The sequence below is a fragment of the Rattus norvegicus genome, chromosome 4 (genome assembly GCF_036323735.1).
Source record: "Rattus norvegicus strain BN/NHsdMcwi chromosome 4, GRCr8, whole genome shotgun sequence".
Lineage (NCBI taxonomy): Eukaryota > Metazoa > Chordata > Mammalia > Rodentia > Muridae > Rattus > Rattus norvegicus.
The window spans coordinates 149,878,933-149,890,642 of NC_086022.1; the positions used below are offsets into that span (position 1 = coordinate 149,878,933).

The following is an 11,710-nucleotide window of genomic DNA, read 5'->3' on the forward strand; positions in this document are numbered from 1 at the left end:
CATCCCTATTTTAGGAAACATGTAAATGGACACAACTCATAATCAGTTAAACTTATATGAATGACTTCACACTAGCAACATAAAATACACTCAATGTCATATTTCCAGAGGAAATGTTAGACATAATCCATGCACTTCAGCCTGGTAATATGGACTCCAAAAAGCATTTGATTATCTTGGTAAATTTGGTACTAGTCTCTCAAACCCTGATTTACCCAAGCAAAAGCTCCTCCTTGTCTGCTAACCATTGTTGTAATTTTTGGTAGTTTGGATGCCAGAGTTTGAGGAATACTTTCTTCAATGTTAAGTGCATTTATAGTATAAGTAGGGATGACTTTACTGTATGTCCTGAAAGCTTTAAAGATTGCACATGTTTATGGAGGCAAAGATACAGGTAGAGTGTCCTCAATGCATGGCAGTACAGATGTAGCCTGCTGCTCAGTGTTATTAGGGGGTGTTTAAAAATTTGGGTTCTCATATCACAGGGAGCAGAAAAAGCTGGAAGACTTTCTACTTAACTGTGAATTACCCTGCTATGGGGACCACATTGCTACCAAAGGCATCTTGTAGTCAATAAGTTTTCTTTCTGAACACAACTGAAGCTACCGTGTTTACAACAGGTGAGACAGCCTCCTCAGTGTTGTAGGAAGCCCAGGCTCATAGGTGGAGTCCATCATTGGCTTCAAGCTGACCCCGAATGGGAGGGAGGCATTGTTGTACAAGTCGAGCTCATTTGCCTTAGGCTGCTGAGCTCCAGGGAAGGGCCCTGAAACTAGGATCTAAAATCAGACTCCCAGGGAACAAAAGAGAGTTTTGTTGTTGTTGTTGTTTGTTTTGTTTTGTTTTTGCCCTGGGGCTTTCCAAATTTGATTGCAGAGGCCCTGTCTAGGGCAAACTTCCTGCCTTCAGTGGTGAATACCCCAAGACCTAAGAACACTGAGAATTGCCAGGAGGTAATCATCCTGTGAATGGTATCTTCCTGTGTGGAAATCTAAGTTTCAAAGTCAAACTCCTCCTCGCTCATCTTTATCTGGAAACCCAACTTTAAGTTAGCCCAGGATGGCTGCACATTGTTGCCCATCCCCTCATTCAAACACTTTTTGGTTACCTCCAGCTCACTTGTAAGATTTCCACTGCTTCATGAGGCTTGCTTACCGCCAGTGGAATCAGCAGTTGAAAAACCAACTCTGCAAGATTTTTTTGTGTGCTAAAATTTGGAGAAATTTTGGTGATTAGAAATGATGACAATGAAAATGTAAGTTGCCAGCTTCTTGGGCAATGTAGGTCAAATTGCTGTTGGCATTCCTGTTCCCTGTCAGTTTCCAGCAGGTAAGATTCAACTATGAGTTGTAATGGCTGTTAGTGATATTTTTCATATTTTTTGCATTTTTATAAAAATGTATAAAGACAGAAAAGCATCTGTGAGTAGAATTAGGACATTTTTAACACTAAAGCTATGGGAAATATGAATCTTCTTTGCCAACTTCTTTTTTTTTTTTTAAGATTTATTTTATTTATTATATATAAGTACACAGTAGCTGTCTTCAGATACACCAGAAGAGGGCATTGGATCTCTTTACAGGTGGTTGTAAGCCACCATGTGGTTGCTGGGAATTGAACTCATGACCTCTGGAAGAGCAGTCCGGTGCTCTTAACTGCTGAGCCATCTCTCCAGCCCCTTTGCCAACTTCTTAAATGGAAACTTTTGAAAGCATAAATTATTATTTGGTCTGGCAAAGTAGAATGTGACTGATTTCTTGCAGCATCTAGATGAACTGTGAAGTTTTGATTTAAAAAAAAAGGAACTCATCTGATCCTGAAATGCCATTGTGATGCTATAATATGTTATATATGTAAGAGAAATGTTACAATTAGCTGTATATGTTACTTTGTGTATTGTTTTATTTACTTGTCATCTAATCTTGAGAAAAAATAGTATGTTTTTTCTTTTTAGGAAACCAATGCTCAGAAAGTCTGGTTTTCTTGAAGTCGCTATAATCAAATCAAGTTACATCTAAACTTTAGACATCTGATTTGTGCCCCTTTCTCTTTCAATTCCTCTCCAGCTCAACTCTCTTCTGAGCTCGGCGTCAGTCAATTGATAATGCTCTTGTATGCAGTTCCAAGTTTACATAAAAAAAAAAAAACTGCCTAAGCTGGAAAGAGCCTGTATGGTTTGTGACAGGTGCTGCGGAGGATGTTTGAAAAATAACTTAAGGACTGTCTCTTTTCCTTGTGTTTTTGTTAATTCTTGTAATACTTTTTAAACTTAGAACACCTTCTGTTTCTGGTATATTTCAGACTGATTTTAAATTGTCAGGAAAGGGAATTTTCACTCAAGAACACAGTTGTTTTTGTTTAAAAAGCATTTTGTTTTTCTTTACAATAAATGTATAGCTTAGAGCTCAGGGTGTTGTCAGACTTAAGTTTCCACTAAAAGGACTATTTTTGATTGGTGTATCTTTTTTATTCATTTTTGTCCCCACATAGTCCTTCTTGCTACAGTCTCCTTTCTCCAATTAATTCCAGTTATAGTTATATGGAAAGTTCTGGGACCCAAAGGTTAGTTTTGGAGGAGGGAAGGTATTTCTAAGCTCCTGCTCCTGCAGGAGTCTTCCTTGAAAACTGTGGCGACTCCACTTCCTAAGCATCACACTTTACTCTAAACCAGGAACTTCGGAAGAAGAAAGAGTTCCCAGAGACTCTTCAGTGAGTTGATTTAGTTTTTCTTGTGGTTAAGCCTTAGAAAGAGACATAAAGAGCCTTCTGTTTGTTCTGACTGGTCCAACTCCTCTTCTTGGGGTTCCCACCCATTTCTTTCATTCTTCCACGGACTCTTCCATAGGAACCGTTGCTGGAAGGCTGAGCACAGGCGATATTGCTTTGTCTTCACAAAGCTTACAGTTGACCAGTAAGACAGAGTTAAATAAGCAATGCAATAATGTGTTTTTATTGTTATGTCAGCATATTCAGAGGGAGTTTTAGATAGAAAGTTTTTCTCTGTGTTTTTATCATAGCAATAGAGCAAAGAGAAATGGCTCTCTCATCTTTTCATAATTGTTGTCAATATTTATCTAAATATAAATTACTTCACATAGCTGTGCCTGGGGTTAGGTTGTTAATTAATTTTAACTGGAAAATTTAAATATTCTAATATTTGTTTATGTTTGCTTAAAGTATGTGAACTTCACAATTTTAAATGATATGTTCATTGTCAACGAAGAGCAGGTGCTGGTGATAGCCAGAATGCCTTTTTGAGTATTTTAACTAAAAACATGAGAATTTGTTTTTACATGGTGAAATAATCAGTGATTATGAAGTTAAGAGAGGGATTTGTGGGGTTGGGGATTTAGCTCAGTGGTAGAGTGCTTGCCTAGAAAGCGCAAGGCCCTGGGTTCAGTCCTCAGCTCCGAGAAAAAAAAAAAAGAAAGAAAGAAAGAAAAAGAGAGGGATTTGTAGGGGAGGTGTTTTGAGCCAGGGTATCATTACATAGTCCTGGGTGGCCTAGAACTTGATATGCAGACTAGGCTTGCTCAAACTCATAGAGTCCACCTGCTTCTGTCTTCCAAGTCTTGGGATTAAAGACATGCACCACCATGTCTAGCCCTACAAAAGCATTCTTTAAGATAAAGTCAGTGTGTTAGGTAGGACTAAGACCTATGGGGTAAAGAGCTGTTTTATTCTTCCTTTAACATTTAGCAGCTTGGCTGATAGTAAATTTTGATAACTGTTGAAGAAATATGAAGTTCTTAGAGCAGTGAATAGGTATCTTTTAATACCATTTGTACATCATCTTGTATTACATGAAATTTCATCATTTAAATTTTTGAATCTCAAGGCTTCATGATATTGAAGGTCTCTTTGGAATGAGTATGAATAGAGAAGGTATGGTGCTTTAAGGCAGTATACTGGAGATTATATCCACAGTAGGAGAACACCACCTTCAGGGGTGAATAGACACCTAATAGTAATGAAGTGGAGATTGGTGGGAAACATGCTCATAAGTGTTATAAGAGGATTTCAGGTGCTGGAGAGATGGTTCAGTAGGTAAAGTGCTTGCTACATAATAACGATATCTGGTCCCCCAACACCCATGTAAGAGCTTGATGAAATAGTGTGCATCGGTATCCCCTGCATTAGGTGGAATGGAGGCAGGAAGATTCCCAGTACTCACTGGCTTGCCATTCTGTGAGCTTCAGGTTCCATGAAGAAACCCTATTTTAAAATATAAAGTGAATATTGAGAGAAGAAGACAGTTGATGTCAACCTTCATCCTGTGTATGCACACACACTCACATGCACACATCTGAACACACACCCACACACCCACACAGCCACAAAGAACATGTCAGAAATAAAATTTATTTCAGAGAACCCATGAGACTGGAAGATAACCCCTAGTTACTGATCATAGTATCTTTGCCTGTAAACGTATATGAGCATGCCATATTCTAGGATTCTCTTAAGACTTAACTGAAATAAAGAAGTTATGCAAGTGCTCTATAAATTCTAAAGTACTGCATCAATAAAAACTTATTGTCAGTATCACCATAGCACAGTGAACACAAGAATAGGAGAGTAAATTTGCCTTTCCCCCAGGAGATTGAGTTATTCTTTATGATTTGCAGTTAGTTTTTATCATTGGAAGATGAAATCACAGTTTCTAAACATTAGCTTTCCTCCACCTCCGTCAGGAGATATTGAGGAATAGAAGGTCAAGAGTTGGCTTTGTGAAGACTGTAGACTTTGTTAAAGTTGTATCACATTAGTACACGGCTATCGATGCCTGATAACTTCATATAGGTCAATGAAAAGAAGACAGAGTAGAGGATATATTTAGTTTGAGTTATTTATTTCACCTTATTGGAGCTATTGGTCAAAATGAATTGATCCTAGGGTGAGATTGGGATTTGATAGGGGTTACTGTTTGTACTTTATCCTGTGGCTAGTGTAAAGTGGTGATGGTTTGGGGCAGAGGCTGATTAGATGAGTTCAGTGCTTAGTATAGAAAGTGTGAAGAGAAAGAACATGGACAGCCCTGATGTATTAGAAGCTTGAAATAAAGAGAATCTGGCCAGTGGAGAAGCAGGGATGGATTTGTGGTGTCAGGATGCAGTCACTAGTTAAAAGAACTCTTGGGCTTCATGATCTCATTCTGCTATGTCTTTAAGAGGTTTCTGTATGAGCTTTAAAATGAGTATACTTTAAATGACATCCATAAAATACACAAGTAATGATTATATAGCTCAGTAACTTTTATGAAGTATGTGTATATTACCAGGTCCTGCTCAGCCTCTGAAGTATCTTCTCTCATCATTTCTTCTTTACTAGATGGCCACCAGGTTTTCTTTCTTTGCTACATTATTTATTTTGCTCATCGTATATATACAGATTCATACAACATAACCTTCTTTGTGTCTAGTCTTGTTAGTTTGTCCATGTCTTCATGAGACTCACTTGTTTCCTTTTGTACAGCTTTAGTCTCTTCTCTTTCATTGCTGATTTGTATTGTTAGAAGGTAAAAGGTCTTGTCACCTTTGTGAGAGATTATGAATGGTAAAACTTAAGTAAGCAAAATATCTGCCTTTACCTTTCCTTTACATGCACACAAAGCCTCTTGACCACCATAGGAAAATTGCCATAGTTAATTTGCTAGGATTAGTAAGGGCTTGACAAAAGGAAACATTTGGGCCGGATATAAAAGAAGAGACGTTGAATAAGTGGGTTGGGAAACTGAAGAAATAATGCATTTCAGGGAGAGGAGTGAGGTGGGAAAGCATGGAAAGATACTGCTATTTTGGAGTACTGTGTGTGATGTGGATACTGTTTATGATGGGAGTGGCGTGACTGAAGTGCTCTAGGAGATAAGATTGGATTGTCCCTGGGCTCCTTTATAAAAGGTTTTGAATATTATAGTGGTTATGGCTAATAAAGAATTATAAATATCTTCTATGAATGTTGAGCTCTACCAGATGAAACTTAGTTTTGTGTCTTGATGAGTGTCATGTCTAAAAGCACAATGAGGAAATAAAGGGAGGATGTTCTGCTTGTTGCAAATGAGGAGTGCACTAGAGTTGCTTGTAGGAAATCTATACTTGTTCATATAGGAAAGCAAAGATAGGTAGTGTTTGAGTACATTTCTGAGCATGCTCACCTAAGATATACATTTCTGAGGTAGGCAGAGTGGTGCATGCCCTTTAATCCCATCACTCACAGAAGGATCTTGGTAAGTTCAAGGCCAGCCTAACATTCATAGAGAGTTCAGAACATCCAGTCCTACATAGAGAGACCTTATCTCAAGCAAACAGCTAAACATTTCTAAGCATAATTAGTTCAAAGTCATAAAACTCATGTTTAAAAAAGAAAGATGATGGACATATTCTGAGTATGTTCAGCTTAAGGTCACAGAGCACATGTTCAAAAATGAAACATGGCATGTGCCAACGCTAGTCAGCAGAGAATGTAATATTTAATGAGCAGAGAGTACTCTAGATCACCTAAAGAATGAGTTCAGGGTAACATGATCTCAGCTGATCTCTCTAACGAGTGTTAGCTGAATAAAATGTAAAACTTTGAAGTTACATTCAAAAGGTACTTTTAAAGGGGCAGCAGCTTTCTCACTGTAAGGACTAGAATTTGCTTCTAAAGGCAGATGCCTCACTTCGCAGCTAACAGATGCAGGACCCCCACACTCAGAGCAGTATTGGATGTTAACTCAGGCAGGGGTAGTGTTCATACACTCAGAAATGATGCTGATCAGAGAAAGCCTTGGTGATACAAGGTCTATCCTGATTTCCTCGCCACATAAGGGTATTGGATATATGCATATTCCTTGCATCAAACAAAGTGGTAAAGAGTTGGAGGTTGTGCTGAGGAGAAGCAAGTCTCACACTGATAAATTAGCAGTGCCCTGGCTTTTAAAACTCATCATTAGAGCTGGAAGATTATAATTTAGCTTCCTATGTAAAAAATTAGAGTAGGCCTCCTGGCTCACTCTCCAGCTCCTCTCCATAAGGGGCCTCTTTATTTTGTCCCCAGAAACATATGCTTATTTGTAATGTATTCCATTTACGGTAACTGGAGCAGTGCCTTTCCATTTTCTTGTCAAATTCTATGTCCCCTGCCTGTTGATCTTCAGAGTCTGATATAATGAGCCTATGAATTACATTAGGTTGGAAATCAGCTCTCTAATTAAACACATATGAAGGATGTTTCACTCATTAGCCTTTAAAAAAGCCTTTGTGGTTTTCAGGTGTCTTTGAGTCCTGTGAAATTTCTGGCCTGGGTAAGAATAGCTTCAGATTGGGGTACAGTATCTTGCTAGATGGGAGAAAGTGCCACTTTATTCATTTACTAATCACCCAGAGTGAGTCGGCGGTGGTTGAGATGTTACTGTTAACAGGCACTGCACATGTTACACCACTGAACACTTGTATTTTCGGAGGGACCGTTTCCATTTTACACATGAGCAGTGGATTAACTAAGTTCCCTCAGTACAGCTACAAATGGATGGACAAGCAATTGAGTTTAGGTGTGAATTCACAACTTGTGCTTTTGTGCTTCATTACTATAATGGCAGAACAGTTGTATTGTTAATCAAAACTTTCATAGAGAAAGTTTAGGAGAAGGACTTTAGGTATCAGAAAAGGGGTTTTTGAGGATGAGCAATTACCAAAAATTACAGCCTTCATGAAGTATTTATAGAGTTGGAAGCAGCACCATTATGTCTCTTACCGTGGGAATCAAGCGGTAAGCCAGAACTGCTGGTAACTTAGCTAAGTTCCAGATGTGAGGCAGAGCAGGACACAAGAAACTGATCTGAAGTATGGGCATTTTAAAAATGAGACATTATTTACATATTACAAAATTCACTGCTTAAACATACAATTAATTGGTTTTAGTGCACTCATAAGTTTGTGTAACTGTCAGAGCTATCTAATTCCAAAACCCATTCCTAACCCTCAAAAGAAACTCCATACCTTTGGCAGTCACTCCTCAGTTCTCTTTACTCTAGTCCTAGGCAAACAAGAAGTCTCTTTTCTCGTTCTGTAGATTTCCTTGTGCTAGACATTTCACAAAAATGGAATAATACAATATGTTGCTCTTTGTGCTTGGCTTCTTTCATTTTAGCCTGACATTTTCAAAGTTCTTCCATGTAGGATGTCATACAGATGAAGGCAGGTACAAGATAGAATGAGGCCTGTCATTGGACGAGAAGGAAGGATGGGTGGGAGAAAAATTTTAGAGAGAGGAGGAGACTGGAGGAGACTGAAGCAGCAGCAAAGGGAACATGGAGGCTGATTTTAAGATTCCTCTCGGCTGTTATGAATATTCTTAAGGGATGAATGTTTACAGGGCTTTGTATGTCTAGGTGGGCAATTATATCTTATCAATTTGATCAGAGGTTATTGTGTTGTGTGTTCTTTCATGTGGCAATATAAGTTCAAGAGAGTATGTAGTGGCTGGAGACACTAGGCCACCTCAGAATTGGGATGTATATTTCTGGCATGATGGCAACCTGCCTTGGGAACTAGATGGGTAGAGAGATTGTTGCCAGGTTCAAAGAAAGCCATTGGCAGTGTGATATGGGATGGAGCAGGGTGGGTGAGACGCTTTGCTGACTGAGATGAAGATATCTGCCAGATGTCTTGGGGCACTATGGTGCCAGATCTAGTGTGGGATAAAAGACAGCTTTTTTTTAAATAATTTTACAGCAACACTTCCATATTTTAGTATTTCAACGTTTGGGTTCTTTTTATGAAGAGTGTGTGTGTGTGTGTGTGTGTGTGTGTGTGTGTGTGTGTGTGTGTGTGATAGGGTCTTCCTGTGTTGCTGTCCTGGACACCATATCCAGCTGGAATTTTATTTCTTTTTACAGAATATACCTTGTATACATTTACCACATTTTCTTTATCTAGATGTTATTTTATTTAGTATACATTTGATTTGTTTCCATGTTTCTATTTCATATGTTGTAAATAATGCTGCTATGAGCAGCATTTGTTCACAAGCAAGCATCTCCTTTCTTCTTCCCCTCTTCTCTTCTTTTTCCTCCTTCCCTCTTCATTTTCTACCTCCCTCTTCTTTCTTCTCTCTCTCCCTCCTTCTCCTGCCTCCTTTCTTCCTTACTCCTTCTCAGGGTCTCAGTGTACTCTTAAGTATGTGCAAAGGAGTAGAGGTGCTGAGTCTGTGTTTAACATTTTGAACAACAGCCAGACTGTTTTTCCAATAATGGCTACACCAGTTTACATGGTGCATGCATCATTTTACATTTTACATTTTACATGCGTCCTCACCATCAGTTTATTAAATCCTTGACTCTAGTTATTGTCTTTTAGAAACATATACTATTATAGACATCCTAATGTGTATGAATTGACATCTTTTTGTGCTTTGGGCTTGAGTTTCCTTAATTAGGCATGATGTTGAACATTTTTTTATCTTTATTTACTTGAGTATTTCTTATTTACATTTTGATTGTTATTCCCGGTTTCCGGGCTAACATCCCCCTAGCCCATCCCCTCCCCTTCTATATGGGATTCCCCTCCCCATCCACCCCCCATTACCACCCTCCCCCCAACAATCACGTTCACTGGGTGTTCAGTCTTGGCAGGACCACTGGTGCTCTTACTAGGATATTCATTGCTACCTATGAGGTTGAAGCCCAGGGTCAGTCCATGTATAGTCTTTGGGTAGTGGCTTAGTCCCTGGAAGCTCTGGTTGGTTGGCATTGTTGTTCATATGGAGTCTCGAGCCCCTTCAAGCTCTTCCGGTCCTTTCTCTGATTCCTTCAATGGGGGTCCCATTCTCAGTTCAGTAGTTTAATGATGGCATTTGCCTATGTATTTGCTGTGTTCTGGGTGTGTCTCTCAGGAGAGATCTACATCCGGTTCCTGTTGGCCTGCACTTCTTTGCTTCATCCATCTTATCTAGTTTGGTGGCTGTATATGTATGGGCCACATGTGGGGCAGGCTCTGAATGGGCGTTCCTTCTGCCTCTGTTCTAAACTTTGCCTCCCTATTCCCTGCCAAGGGTATTCTTGTTCCCCTTTTAAAGAAGGAGTGAAGCATTCGCATTTTGGTTATCCTTCTTGAGTTTCATGTTGAACATCTTTTGATGTGTTTGTTGCCTGTTTGTGTCTTTTCTTTTCATAGAGAATTATCTATGCAGTTGCTGGTCTCTAATTTAACCAGACTAATTGGGTCGGTTTAATTACATGTGACTTTTTTATTGCTTTGTAAGAGCTCTTTATATATTCTAAGCACAAATTTCTTACTAGGCCACTGGTTTACTAATATTTCCTACCATTCTTTGTATTGTCCTGGCACTTTTGGTAGGACTGAAGCACAAATTTTAGATGTAAATTTACAGTTCAATTTATCAGTTTTTTTAAAAAAAACTAATTGTCTTGTTGCTTGTTTTGTGTGTTTATGAGAAACTGTTGTTGGGGCTGGAGAGGTGGCTCTGTGGTTAGAATACTGCCGTGAATGAGGAGGAAGGGCAGGCCATGTCACAACCACCTGGATTCCAGCTCCAAGATCCAATGCCACCTTGCCTTCTGTCCTCCTCAGACACTGCACTCACATGCAACTCCCTGACACACATACACATAACTAAAGTAAAAATCAAATATTTAAAAAGGGAACTATTATTAAGTAAAAACTCACAAAGATTTATACTTGTATGTTTTTATACCCCGAGAGATTCAAACCAAGATCTTGGATAAGTTAGGCAAGCACTTCATTGCTGGGCTACACTCCCAGACTGAACAACTGCACTGCTTTTTAATGTTTTTATAGATTCTCTCTTCCATTTGGACCCTTGAATCATCTTGCCTAAATTTTTGTTTATGATGTGAATTAGGACTTGAACTTCATTCTTGAAAATGTAGTTCTATCTATCTATCTATCTATCTATCTATCTATCTATCTATAACTCACCTATATTTCTGAATGTTTTATATTTCACACAACAAGAGGGTTGGGGAAATAAATGTAGATAAAGGAAAAGGGATAGTATAGGTAGAAAAGCCAGGCATCCTTTATCTACCTTGAGATTCAAGGGTAACATGTGTTACTCTGTTTTCTTCTATATCTTGAAAACCAAGAAGTAGTTTCTTAGAGCTGGAATATGGGGAAGAGGAAAAAGATGAAGATATGAAACAGATTTTGCTTCAGAAGAGAAAGGAATGGACGTGGGTGTGGGATCTCATGTGTCCAGGCATCAAAACTTGGCAGAGAACTTACTCTGAGCAGATGGAGTGAGGATTCATTGCTTGACAGACTGACTCAGACTTGCCTCCCTGCAACCAGCTAACACTGGGGATGGTTTGCATCTCTTTCAAGAGCTATCTGATGATGGCATTCCTCCTCCTGTTCTGGCAGTGGGGAGTTCAAACTCCAGAGTTTGCCCTGGTTTTCTGTAAGGAGCTAATGTGGTTGTCCTTGGTCCTCAGGGATGATGATTGGCAAGATGGGCATTTCTTAGTCTAATATGTTTAAACAGGCAAAGTGGCTTCTACAATCCACATTGGTTTAGAGAGGACTTTTAGATTGGATTGGAGCTTGCATATGTGTTCTCCCAGCTCCTACTCTGCTCTGGAATTATGAGAGATAAGAAATGGAAGCTTCTGTGCAGTCCAGTGATTGGCCCAGTGAAGTCAGCACAGGACATGCTGTGGGTGGGTGGGAGGGAAGGAGGGGGACTGGGA

At 39.2% G+C, this 11,710-nt stretch overlaps 1 protein-coding gene across 2 annotated transcripts in view; it reads left to right on the forward strand.

Moving 5' to 3' along the window:
• The window catches only part of Syn2 (synapsin II), a 157,927-nt gene that overhangs the window by 20,014 nt on the left and 126,203 nt on the right, over positions 1–11,710 (forward strand). The window lies entirely within an intron of this gene.